General features: G+C 43.6%; 1 long non-coding RNA gene across 1 annotated transcript in view; it reads left to right on the top strand.

Moving 5' to 3' along the window:
• Positions 1-508: 508 nt before the first annotated feature.
• Gm13986 (predicted gene 13986) overlaps positions 509-12,700 on the top strand; it is a 253,912-nt gene continuing 241,720 nt past the window's right edge. The window contains exons 1-2 of the long non-coding RNA NR_126479.1: positions 509-1,014; positions 9,227-9,397. This is a non-coding gene — a long non-coding RNA (predicted gene 13986). The remainder of the gene's footprint in view (positions 1,015-9,226; positions 9,398-12,700) is intronic.

Here is a 12,700-nt window from a genome sequence, read left to right as displayed (position 1 = left end):
ACTTGTCAGAAAAATAGGTCTCCGCCCACGCAGCCTTGGCGTACTCAGCCTTTAGCGCTTAGGATCTTGCGCCATGTGAACTGGAGACGTTCTGCATGAGAGTCCCCAGACGCGATGCTTCTTTGGGGACCACCTAAGACCCTTTAGGGAGGCTTTCATTAAAGCACATCTCCTTGAATAATTCCATGACAGAGACGCTTGGGGATCGAGACAGTCTGGTTTAAAAATAAAAGAGGGCAAAAGGTTGGACCCCTTAAAGGAAGCTGCCTCCTGAGTCAATCCTGGTGGGTGGGGGATCCCATGTCATCTATACTTTGCGCTTCACTCCTGTCCCGCACGCCTGCCTTCCGTCTGACTCACTAAGGGTGTCAGCACGGTGTTGCACAGGGCCAGCAGGACCGTGCACGGAGGTCGCCTTCCGACTCACTGTCCAAGTCGAGAGTTTTTTCCCCAGTTCTACTTTGCTTCCTCAGATGGCCGCTTGGGGGCGGTATATGTATTCTGATTTAGGGGATCCTTTCGGAGAGTTTTTAGCGGCATTTTAAGGAAGCGAATTTATATCCCGCTCCCTCAAGGCAAAATTGAAATTGTGTCTTGAAAAACAATTTTGTGCCCACTCGTGTTTCTTAACGTGACTCCCGATAGGAGAATTTGCTGAACCATCTGGCTCCAGGATCTTACACTATTTACAGAACGGACCCGTAGAGTTATAAATTACTCTCTACCTATTATTTTATTTCCCATCTTTCTCCCTAAACAGTTTTTTTTTCATTTTTTCGGCTCCCAAAACCGAGGTGTGGTTTACATTTCTGTGGGTATACACTTTTCCATCAGTAGACTGCTGCCTGATCCTTTGTCTCTGAAGTCTGGTCTCAATGCCATCGGTCCGGAGCCAAGATGACTCCAGCTGCCTGGAATTCCATTCATCTCTTTGGGAAGGGACGTCAGCGGCGGCGATGCTTCTCCAGCTGTGGCCCTGCGTGAGCAGGCTTGGCTCTGAGTCCAGGGATCCAGGTAAAAGCATCACCAAATAAGGATCTTGGCAGAATCAGGGCGGGGCCGGCTGAGGGACAGCTGGGGCTCCCTCCCCTTATCAGTTACACCTGGCTGGACTCCCAAACCTTGGAAACACCCAGGACTTTATGCTCATCACACAGCAATTTCACTTTCCTTGTGTGGGAGGGAGTGTTCGGTGACAAGGTGTGTGAGTGTGCGTGGTATGTGTGCGTACACGCAAGGAGGGGCTTACAGAGTGTTTCCTAGTTACTCCGGGTACACAGCTACACAGCCAGTGCCTCTTGTAGATAAGTACGTTCCCAAGATGTGTTTGTTTATTAGACTTCAGATACTCAGAGCCAGCAGTAAAAGTTTCTACTGGTTGATTAGTCAAGTTAGATTCCTGCCCTTGAAGTCACAGGCCCTGACTCAGCCACTGAATCTGAAGATTCGGGATCATCAGGCAGGCTTGCTCTTCGCTTCCAGTTCCTTCCGCAGGTCCTCTTTGCTTTGTGGAAGGCGATTGCTTTAAATATCCTGCTCAGCACTAATTCTTCCTGCAGGAACCTTTGGGACTGCCCTGGGAGGGCTGGTCTTGAGACCCTCTTTCCTCATGAGTTTTGTACCACAGAGGTGAATGTCAGCGGCCCACAGACAAGAGCTTCTCTCCTTGTGTAAAGCCACCAACTTCCCTAGGCCCAGCTACACCTTGCTGATGGATCAGGAGCAATCAGGGTCTGCCCCTTTGGGCCATGTGCTGTCCAGACTGAGGGGGTGTGGACAGTTTGTAACTTGGCTCCTTTCAACAACACAATACAAGTTTTGACCTCCTCCACACCTTTCAGATAAGGCATTATGGGAGAGCTTTGTTGTACTGAAAGCTGGCAGTGGCCTAGGAGATGTTGAATACAAACATAGAGTCTTTCCCTAAACACAGCATGACAATCCAGCTGTCCTGGTTTGCAGGAGATGAGGTTCCTAGGCAGCTATGAGGTCTCACCCATATTCCCAATCACCACCACCCAAAGTCCCGATCATCATGTGCTGTGAGCAGATGACAGAAATTCAGCACACTCTTGGGATGTTGTAGAGAAGCAAGGGAAAAAGCAGGAGTTACTATCTTTAGTAGGGAGAATACAGTCTGTCTGTGTGAGTTCATATGTGTGTGTGTGTATATGTGCATGTGTATGTGTTTATGTGTGTGTTTGTGTATGTGTGTGTATGTGCATATGAGCATGTGTGCATGTATATGTTTGCCTGTGTGTACGCTACCCCCTTCTTGTGTGTGTGTGTCTCCTCAGTGAGTGCAAGCATGGATCCCCTCCTGCTTCTATACCTTATGTCTATTATTTTCACTTGTCTTCCATCCACCCTTCCTGTTAGGCCTCATGGTCCTCTGTCATAAATCCTACTTTCGTGCCCTCTCCCATTTAAATATAGATTGTGCATACTAGAGAAACTGTGACATTTGTCTTTCTAAGCCTGTCTTATCTCACTTAACATAATGATCTCTAGTTGCATCCATTTTCCCACAAATGTCATAACTTCATTATTCTTTATGGCTGAATAAAACTCTTTTGTGTATATTTTCTTCATTTCCTTTTTCCATTTGACAGTTGGTGGGCTTCTAGCCTGCTTCTATATCTTGGATATTAAAGAGGATAGTTTCAAGCTACTAAACCTACCAACCCTAAGGGCCAGACTGCCTCCTGGTGTCTTTATGACACGTGCTTATTGTTTAATCTCATTTGCTCTTGTTTTCTGTTGCTCAGGACTGTGGTACCATTTCCCATAATGACTTTCACTCTTCTAGTCCCTTCTGCTCATACTTGGCAAGATTCTCTTTTTACCTCTGGAGGGCTCAGAAATAAAGGCAGATCATAGATTAAACCTTTGATAGCCTCTTCACCTATACTGTTAAATACAACACTTTTTTGTTAAATATAAAAAGCCTTCCCACATAAGTTGCTTTACTCTCCTTCTGTTGGCCTTAGAGATGGGTGTGGTATTTAATTCTCAAACAGGCTCATGAGACAGGAAGCAATTGGGACTCTCATATTTCTAGTCACCATGAAGTAAGACTTTATTTAACACAGTACCAATTAGTTCCTTTGTAGAGTGAGATGTTAGATATTCTGTCTGCAATTGGGAATCCCAGGGAACATCCTGGCTTTGTGTATGAGTCACACACAAGGTTGGGGGATAATGTCAAATATGTTCCCGTAGTCTTTGAGACAATGTCTTTCTTTAACCATGGGGCTCACTGACCAGCTAGCCTGATGAGCCGGTAATCCCCTTTCTTCTTCTTATCTCTGCCTCTCAGTGTTAGGATTCCATCTGACCTTTGTATTACATGGGTCCCGGGGATGCAAATTCAGGCTCATCCTTCCACAACAAGCCCTTTGCTCAATGGGCCACTTTCTCAGGCCGAGTTGAAGGGATGTTTTATACACTGCTAGTTGGAATGTAAACTAGTCCAGCCACTGAGGAAATAACTAGCGGGGTTCTTTGAAAAACTAAAAGTAGATCTACCATGTGAGTAGCTATACCACACCCAAGCATTTTCCTGCAAGACTCCAAATCAATACTTGTCGAAGATGTTTACACAGCAGCAGTCCTTGTCACACTAGTCACTGGAGTCCCCAAAGACAGGAAGGAGCATAGAAAATGGGGCGCACATATACAGTATCACAATATACATTTCCTTCAGTCATAAAGAAGAACAAAATTACATCACTTATAGAAACGTGGATGCAACCAGAGGAAGTCTGTCAAGTAAATTAAGGCAGTTTTGGAAAGACAGATGCCATGTTCCTTTTATATGTAGTTCCTAGATTTTATATAGGTCTATAAAATCATACTTTATGTTTATGGGACCTGTTATGTACTTATGACATGGAAGTCGAAGTGAAACTGCCTAGGAGAGAAGGGGGAGGAGGGGATCGTGGGAGAGTACAACCGATGCCCAATATGGACTGTCGTCCAAAAGGTTCTTCCGTGCCACACAGCATTATAGGCACTGACTATTTACAATGATGATTTTAAAATGAAGTGTAAGTAAGCTGGTTTACTAAGGAGAAAAATGGGTCTGAGACCCGTCCTTGTTTTTCTTGTTGAGACTGAAAGGATTCCAATCATGTGACCCCCACGACAGCAGTGACTTCAGTGAAGAAGGACTTCCCGAGGTGAAGACCTCACACTGGAAAGCTCCCGAGATGGGCTGTGAGTGTTTTCCAGGAGTTTGGATTAAGTAGTTAGCCTGGGCTAGGTGTGTTTCCACTTGGCTATTCATAGGCTGGCCCTCAGAGGTCCCTGGTAAGGAAATTCATGAATCTGAAAAGCCATGAGACAGTGCAGTTCCCAGAACTGCCATGATGCAATATTGCTTTAGAAGCTGATTAAACCCTAAAAGAATCTAGTTTCCTTAAGGTAAGGTGTGACATGCTCCCTCACGCCAGGCACTGGCAGATTATAGTTTTTCAAAGTGTTTGAGGTTTTCACATGTGTGCTCCAGATTAAGTGATAAGTCCAAGTTTTCTGTTACCTTTCCTGGAAGAAGATGACGAGTGTCAGAAAAATAAGACGAGCAGACATAAAGAGGGACCTGACCAGTGTTTGGACTTCATAAACGTATCTGAAGGCCCACTACGACATGGAGACTGGCATCAACTGAAGCTTCGGGGAAGGCCTCACATGCCGCTGAAATGTGTGGATGGTGTCCAGATGGCCGAGCTGCTGGGCACAGGGACATCAATCTTTCAGAAAGCTCTCTCTCTCCCTCCTCCTCTCTCCTTCTCTTCATCTTCTTTTTCTCATGGGATCATGTCAAATTGGATTTTGTAGAACCCTAGCCAAAAGAACCACTCTTCTTTCTAATTTAAGAGTGTATGGTCTGAAAACAAAACCCTGTTTCATTTTAGTATGGCACTGATGGTAAACATGGCTGTTCCCAGGACGATGATGAGGATGTGGGAGCTTGGCCGTCTCTGGCTGGCTGCATGATCCGGCCTTTCCTCTGTATGTTCTTTTTCCCTTTCATTTTCTTTCTCCTTCTCCCTCATCTTCTGTTTCCTCTTTTCATCAACATCTCGACTCCTTTTTCTTTCTACCTTTCTCCCTTCTAGTCCCCCATCCACCTGCCTTCCTTGAGGTTAACATATAAGAATAAAGAACTGAGAGATCTGGATTCGCCTTGCTAGAATCCCAAAGTCAACTTCTCAGAATTCTAACCACCTTCATACCAAGACTAAAGCAGAGACTGTATAGACAAGTCTATGCTTCCAGGTTCCTTTGACGGTGTTCAGTTCTCTGAGGTATAGTGCTCAGGGCGCTGGCTTGCTGAATCCAAGAGCGAGGGTTGTGGATTGGGTTGAAGAATGAGTGGAAGTGTAAAAGCATATTAACCATCACGCTGATGAGACTTGAGTTTCAAGGCTCCTCGAATGCCCAGATTCCTTCCAAGGTGCCAGAGGGACCTCTGTGAAGTTCTGCAAAGTCCACTGCTTGTCTATATTAAGTGACTTCCCATTCTCTTCCTCATATGAGTGTTAGAGCTGAGATGACAAGCACACATATGCACCTCGTTAAAGGCACACAGCAGAAAGACATCGCCATGTGGGTTGTGCTCACTTATCCGTGAAATGAAAGAAAGACTAGTTTTACTTACGCGGGTATTCCTGCTTCCCACTGAAGGTCTAACCTGAAGATGGACAGTTTGAGGCAGAACATGAAAGGTCACGTCAGCCTGCATGTGGGTGACAGAGGAGAGACCAAGTTGAAATGCAGCTGAAAGATGCCAGTCTGAGGAGATGTGTTGCAGAAGTGTGGAGCACCAACATTTTGTTTATGCCCAGATTTTGTGACGTTTATCATTTTAGATGATGGAGATTCTTTTGGGGTTCCACAGATAGAATCACTGGGATGAACTTTTAGGAGAAATAGCTTTTAATAACACTTGCCACTCACTGTAGGGAGTACTGAGAGAAGAGATCCAATAACCACCCACACGACAAAGGAGGTCCCTTACTTTTGCAGACTTCATAAGGGGCTTCAGTCTAGAACTAACACCTTAGGATAGGGCAGCTGCACTGGAGGCTGCTGCAAACTAGATGCATGAGAGTTAAAGTTCAGATAGGACACAAGGCTGTAGCTCAGAGGTTACCCTGGGCTTGGGATAGGAGAGAAAGTGCGGAGGACCCTGGACAACTCTCCTTGTACTAGCAGCACCGAAGTCTAATGTTTATTGCTTTGTTTTGAGTGTGTTAAGACATTCCCTGTCCAAAAGGAGCATTCATTTGACTTAATGCTTGATTCATCATTTGATATTTCTTGTGTAAAACAAACCCTTCTTCCTTGACTCCTCTTTTGGAGAAGGAGGAAGGAGAGAGATCGAAGAAGGAGAGAGCTTCAGAAGCCTCCTAGAACCATGACAAAGGCAGAAGTGCCAAGTGACATTCAGTCTAAAATGCCCAAGCCTCCCATCTTGTGCTTTCCTGCATGTATGATAGGTACAAGAATATATATGATGCCTGTTGGAGATTAGTTCTAATGCTTTGATTCAATTGGGAATCTGTGTGTCCAAATGCTAAAGGTCCTTGTCCCCAATTGGTTTTTGATCAATCAATAAAGATGCTAATGGCCAATGGTTGGGCAAAGGGAGACAGGGTGGGACCCTTAGAGTTGCCTGAGCTAGGACTCAGGGTGGGGTGGGGGAGGAGAAATCGCCTTGAAACGGTGGGATATGGATGGACGTAGGAGCTGCAGGAGATAAAGCCAATGAGTCATATAAAAATTTGGATAAGTGGCCACTGGCCATTTCCCTGATTGGGCCTAGGGTAGCAGGGGATGGTTTAGGAGTTCCCAGCCTTTGAGGTAGCCAAGACATTTTAAAATTAACCGGCATGTGTGCATGCGTGCATGTGTGTGTGTGTGTGTGTGTATTCGAGAATCCAGATAGCTTCTGGGCAGGTTCCTACATGTGATCTGCTGGGAGCAAAAGCGGTGTAACCAAAACTCACCACTACAGACACCAGGTGGTACACATCTGTAATCCAGGACTTGGGAGGTTGAGATGGAAGGGAAGCCTAGACCTCAAAGAGAGACCCTGCCTCAAAAAACCAAAAATAAACACAAGCGAGCGCAATCCCTTCAAACTAGACCCAACCGAAAAGAACAAAAATAAAAATACACCAGGGTGTTAGAAGCACTGCAAACTCAGACATTTCTACATACATTAGAAAATAAAATGAGATAAAGGGGAGGAAAAAATGTAATTTACCTGGGCTAATTATAGCATGAGCTGTTTGCCATCAATACCTAATTACTATAAGTGCTATGTAACAGAATAATAATTAAGTGTGTCAATTAATGTCATAAAGTAATTTGTCTAAGTTTTATTGGCTGTAACCTCACTTGTTCTGTCTACTCTCACAGAATATGAAGGCTCAGCCCCAACAACTAACATGGTAATTAGTCTAAGACCTAAGGAGCCCTGGCTATACAGTCTCCCATGAGGATGTGTGTCAACCTCCTCCTGGCTACCAATGAGAGCAAATGGACCTTTAGCAGTTCCAGTTGAAAGTTACCTTTATTCTAATTACTTTAAGCACTTTGGAAGATGTGGAGGATTGCATACAACCTGTGGGATAGATCATTAGTTCCCCTTTTCTGTATGCTAGCTGTTTTCTTGAATATATATGTATATATATGCAAATACATATATATATATACATATATATATGTCCTCATTATTTAAATGTGCAGATTTGTTCTTTTGTGTTCTTTTACATCTGTGTTATTGAAATTTTTATGCAGTATAGCTATTCTGGGATCATTTATTAAGTTCCTCTTGTGTGCCAAGTGTCTGCCAAGGCTGTGAGGGATGCTGATAATGAGGTGTATGTCACAGGGGTGGGCATGAGTGTGTGAGAACACAGAGCAGAGGGCTCACTGTCTGGCTGTGGGTGCAAGGTTGAGGGTGGAGAGAGTTAGAAAAGTTTTTTATTGTACAGATGATGCCTACGCTCCACCTTCAAGGATTTCATTCAAAAAGGTTGGGCCTTTGGAGACAGAAGAAAGACCAATTAATGTGTTTACACTCATGGCCACCATTTTATTCTTCTAAGCCACCTTAGTATTTGGCAAAGTGTATCCGACCATTCATCAGAACCCCAGAAAGCAACATCTGTGTTTTTGAGCGTTCCACAAAACACACACATGCATAAAAGGTGCATTTTGGAAAGATTGTCCTTCTAAGTCCTTCTTTATCCTCTTGTTAAAATACTGTAGGGCCAGGGAAGCAATTAACTCAAGGCAGCAATGAACTTTCCCCTGGATGGGGGCTGTGGACTGAGGTTTCTTAGCTGATGGGATTTGCTGTGCGTTGTTGCCTTGTGCCTTCTTTGTTGGCAGATTTGCTGGTCACTCAGATGCTGTGTTTCTGGAGCTTCTATTAGTCAAAGATTTCAAAAGCTTAAGTCATGATGTGTGTGTGTGTGTGTGTGTGTGTGTGTGTGTGTGTGTGTGTGTAAACATCTTGTTCTCAAATGGCCCATGCTTCTTACCTAGATAGTTTTTTAGTAGAGTCTTCAACCTGTTAAGCATGTAGTAGTCATCTTCTGCTATCATCAGAAGAGGGCATCAGATTCTGTTACAGATGGTTGTGAGCCACCATGTGGTTGCAGGGAATTGAACTCAGGACCTCTGGCAGAGCAGTCAGTGCTCCTAACCTCTGAGCTATCTCTGGAGCCCATTAAATTCTTTTCTGTTTCAGAGTTCTTAACTATGGCAACCTATTCCCAACAAACAAGACTGATCTCAAAACAATTTTGATTTCCAAAGAGAGGGTTCACAGGAAACAGGAAGCTTAAAACCAGCTGCGTGGAGAATGCATGTTCACTAACATGTCGTATGGAGAGGGGTGTCCAAGAACAATTTGCATTTTCTATGAACAGTTTAGGTTTAAACAAACACAAAACTAGAAGGAAAACAGAAACACACCTCCAAACACCACCACTCAGCAATACCTCTTAAAGTAAAGGAGAAGAGACGGCAACCTAATTTAGGAAAATCACACATCCTGAGCCTGTGGCCAGGACCCTCTAGTGCTCGTTCATTCACAGGTCATAGGAGGCACAACTGCAGTATATTACTCTAATGCTGTCAGCAGAATTGTTTTGTGAAATATGAGTGATCCAAAAGCTAAAGAGAACTTCCGAATTTCTCATTGCAGAAAGGCAGGAAATGGAGACAGGGGCCAACTGAGGGTGTTCATTTCACAGTAGACAACTGCCCCAGCTCCTGAAGGCCACTCCCATCTAGAAGTCACCCTTTATGATTTCAGCTCTCTGGCATGTCGACCACAGGAGGCCATCGGAATGGAAGGCCTGATCTGTTCAGCATGGTGAGATTGAATGACTGTTCTTTTCATGTGTAAATAGTTGCTTATATAATATATTAGGGTTTCCCAGAGAGACAGAAGTAATTGGATATATAGACGTCTAAGTGGGGATTTATTATGGAAATTGGTTTCATACCATTGTGGAGACCAAGAAGTTCCATATATCTTTCACGACCTGAAGAACTAAAGAAGCCGATGATGTAATCCAGTCTGAGCAAGGACTGGGACGCAAGATTGCTGGTGGCAAAGCTCTTAGTCCAAAGCTGATTGTAGGAGAACATGGGGGCTGCTGACCTGAAGCCATGGGTCTGAAGGCCCAAGAGCCTAGACTTCTGATATGTGGAAGCAGAGGGAGATGGATGTCTCAGCTGAGCCAGGGGTAGGGAGCCTTGTCGGGGAGCGTGTGAATTTGCATTTCATCTGTTCCTTCATCTTACTCAGACCCTCAAGGGCTTGGATAATGGTTGCTCACTTGGGTGAGGGATGATCTTTGCTCCGGCTACTGATTCAAATAAAATACCTACCCAGACATCCCCAGGATTAATGCGTTCCTAGCTGTGGAGTCCTTCAACCCAGTCTAAGTGACATCTAACATATGGGAAATGCAATTAACTCTAAATGAGGAAAGTATTAATAATGACCTTGACAACTGGAGTTGATTGGCCTCCTGAATTACTCAGGAATGCCTAGTATTCCTTGAATGGTAGCTATTTCTCCTACTTGGTGTCATAGGTGAGATGTCTCTTAAAGTATAGATTATCCAAACGTTCTGAAATGTGTAAGATTTGCTCGAACTTCTTAAAAAATATTTAAATTTATAATTAAACAATTAGCCATGCTATATACAATTGTGAATTGTATATAATCTAAAGCAATCATAAACAAATATTGTAAAATTTAATTTAGGGGAAGAGAAGAAGCAATTAATAAAAACCTAATCCTTAAATCAACTTTGACATTTCTGGAAGGTGAGCATTATTGATTTGAGTCTATTTAATAACTCTACATAGTCAACATGGGCAATTAGGTCAACTTCTGAACCTTCCAGAAATCTGAGGTATATTCAAAACCTGCCACTAACAACGAAGGAATCTACATGCTTATATTTATGGGTATACGTATGGATGTGTATTCTTTAGATTGATGTGGGATGTGCTTGTGCTATCTGACAGTAATTCTCCTTCTAGAAAGATGTTAGGACAGAATTTATAAGCCCCTTTAGAGCTAAGTATAGCTATGTGACTCGATTTGGTCAGTAAAACGTGATTGGAAATGAAATGATAGGTGTCACTCATAGACAAAAGAATGTCAGAGCCTCCCAGGACCCATGATGAAACTTTTAGTCAAAGAAAAATAAACTTTCATTGATCTAAACTTTTGAGGTCTCAGGGTTGTTTACTAAAAGCAACATTCTATAGCCTGTCCTAATGTGTATGATAACATCACCTGTACATACAGCCTGCTTGTCAGTGGCTGTGGAAATGATGACCACCGAGAAGCATTCATGAAAATAGCTTTTGTGATTAAAAGGCATAAGTAGTGCTGAATATAAATTCATTACAAAAACTATCTGTTTATTTAGATGTAACAGGGTAAGAACTGGCATGATGATGGTCTATCTGGCATTGCGGGACAGAAGTACAGGCATAAATTTTGTGAGGATTTATTTCCAGGGAACCAATACATTTATTGGACCTATGTACAGAGTGTGGCTGAGGGCATCCTGGCAGGAGCAGCTTCTCTGGAAAGTCTCCACTCAAGATGGATGATGGCTCCCTCCATAGTCACATAGTGACCTCTTCAGTTAACCTTTCCCAGCCTAAATAATGTAGCCAGGGCATTCAAAAGCCATGTAAGATAGGGTGCATTTGCATACAATGGCTAGGAGGAGTGACTAGATACTCAGGTGGTTGCTCAAGGACACTCAATATTCTCTTTTTCTATAAGGGAAGGTTGGTGGCCTATGAGCTGACTGTGATGGACTCTTACAAGTAGGCATAGCTTGTCTCACAAATATGGCAGCAGTTGGCCTGCTTTACAACAGCAAATTATTATAAAAGATCATGTTACAGCTTATTTAAGGAGACTATATTTAAAATTAAAATATTCTGCACAAATTTCAGAAGGGTTTGATGGGTCAATGTTCTAGTTTCTAAGCTGAGCATGGTGGTGCAGACCTGGAGTTCCAGCACTTGGGGGATAAAGGCAGCAGGAGTTCAAGGCTAGCCTCAGCTACAATGGAGCACAAAGGCAGTCTGGGTCACATGAAACTCATTCTCCAGAAAATAAAGTTAATATAGTAAAATAAAATAAAATAAACATCCACCAACCCAACTTCCTTTTGCTTTCCTGGTCGGGCTGTGGAGACCGTCTGGGCACTTTACTGACTTACTCTGTTTGTTGGCACACGTTGAACAAAGTATGGCAGGAGCTGGGATAAAGATATTTAGTTGGCTTATTTGGATAAGGCACGTTTCTTACAGCCTTTCTTTTTCTGGAAGGAAATTATCTCTGGCAGCTGTTAACCCACACACTAGTAGGAGCGTTGCCTCTGCTCTGACTGACACTGATCTAGAGGCTGGGGGACCACTGAGAAGGCCCATGAACCTGATACTCCGCCCCCCCAGGTGGTGCCCAGTTTTACCTCTGTGTGTAGTTCAGCTATAATCAGCTCTCTTGAGCTTTCTTCCAATGAGGTCCTTTGCATTTCATCAATAAGTTCCCCTTTCTGTTTTTGCCTAGAGGTTAAATCTTATGGTTCATTCATCTCACTGTTGCCTTCAGAGTTCCTCCCCTCTCCTCAGCTCCCACGGGTCTTTTTTTAATTATAATATACAATTAAATCTAGAGCAAGCAAACCCCCACTCCCAGGACAAACTGCCAAGCACCTCCTGAGGTGGGGCCTGGTCACAGAGCCTCATCTCTTCCTCATAGTCCTTTGAGCTGCACCCATGTGACTTGCTCTCCTGCCAATTGTGAGCCATATCGGCAATTAAAATTTTATAAGCTGCTGCACAGAGCTCTGCACCTAGTCCAGAAAGTAAAACATCTGTTGTGTTTCTGTTCTCTTCTCCTGCAATCACCCTTTCTGAAACAACACATGCCATTGTTCTGCATCCTTTCCTTGATGACGGTTCTCATGTTTACTGTTCTGCAGCCTCCACAGTCTCAGCATCCGTGTAATGCACGTTTTCTCCTTGTTTTGTTCATTACAGACACAGAGGCTCTACTTAGGTTTAGGACATATAGCTGGACATTTTCAATATCCACTCCCCTCTGTGCCTTGTTTGCCAACACACTTTACTG

The sequence above is a fragment of the Mus musculus genome, chromosome 2, assembly GCF_000001635.26.
Source record: "Mus musculus strain C57BL/6J chromosome 2, GRCm38.p6 C57BL/6J".
Lineage (NCBI taxonomy): Eukaryota > Metazoa > Chordata > Mammalia > Rodentia > Muridae > Mus > Mus musculus.
Note: the sequence above shows the minus strand (reverse complement) of the source record. Positions and strands in the feature narration are given on the sequence as shown.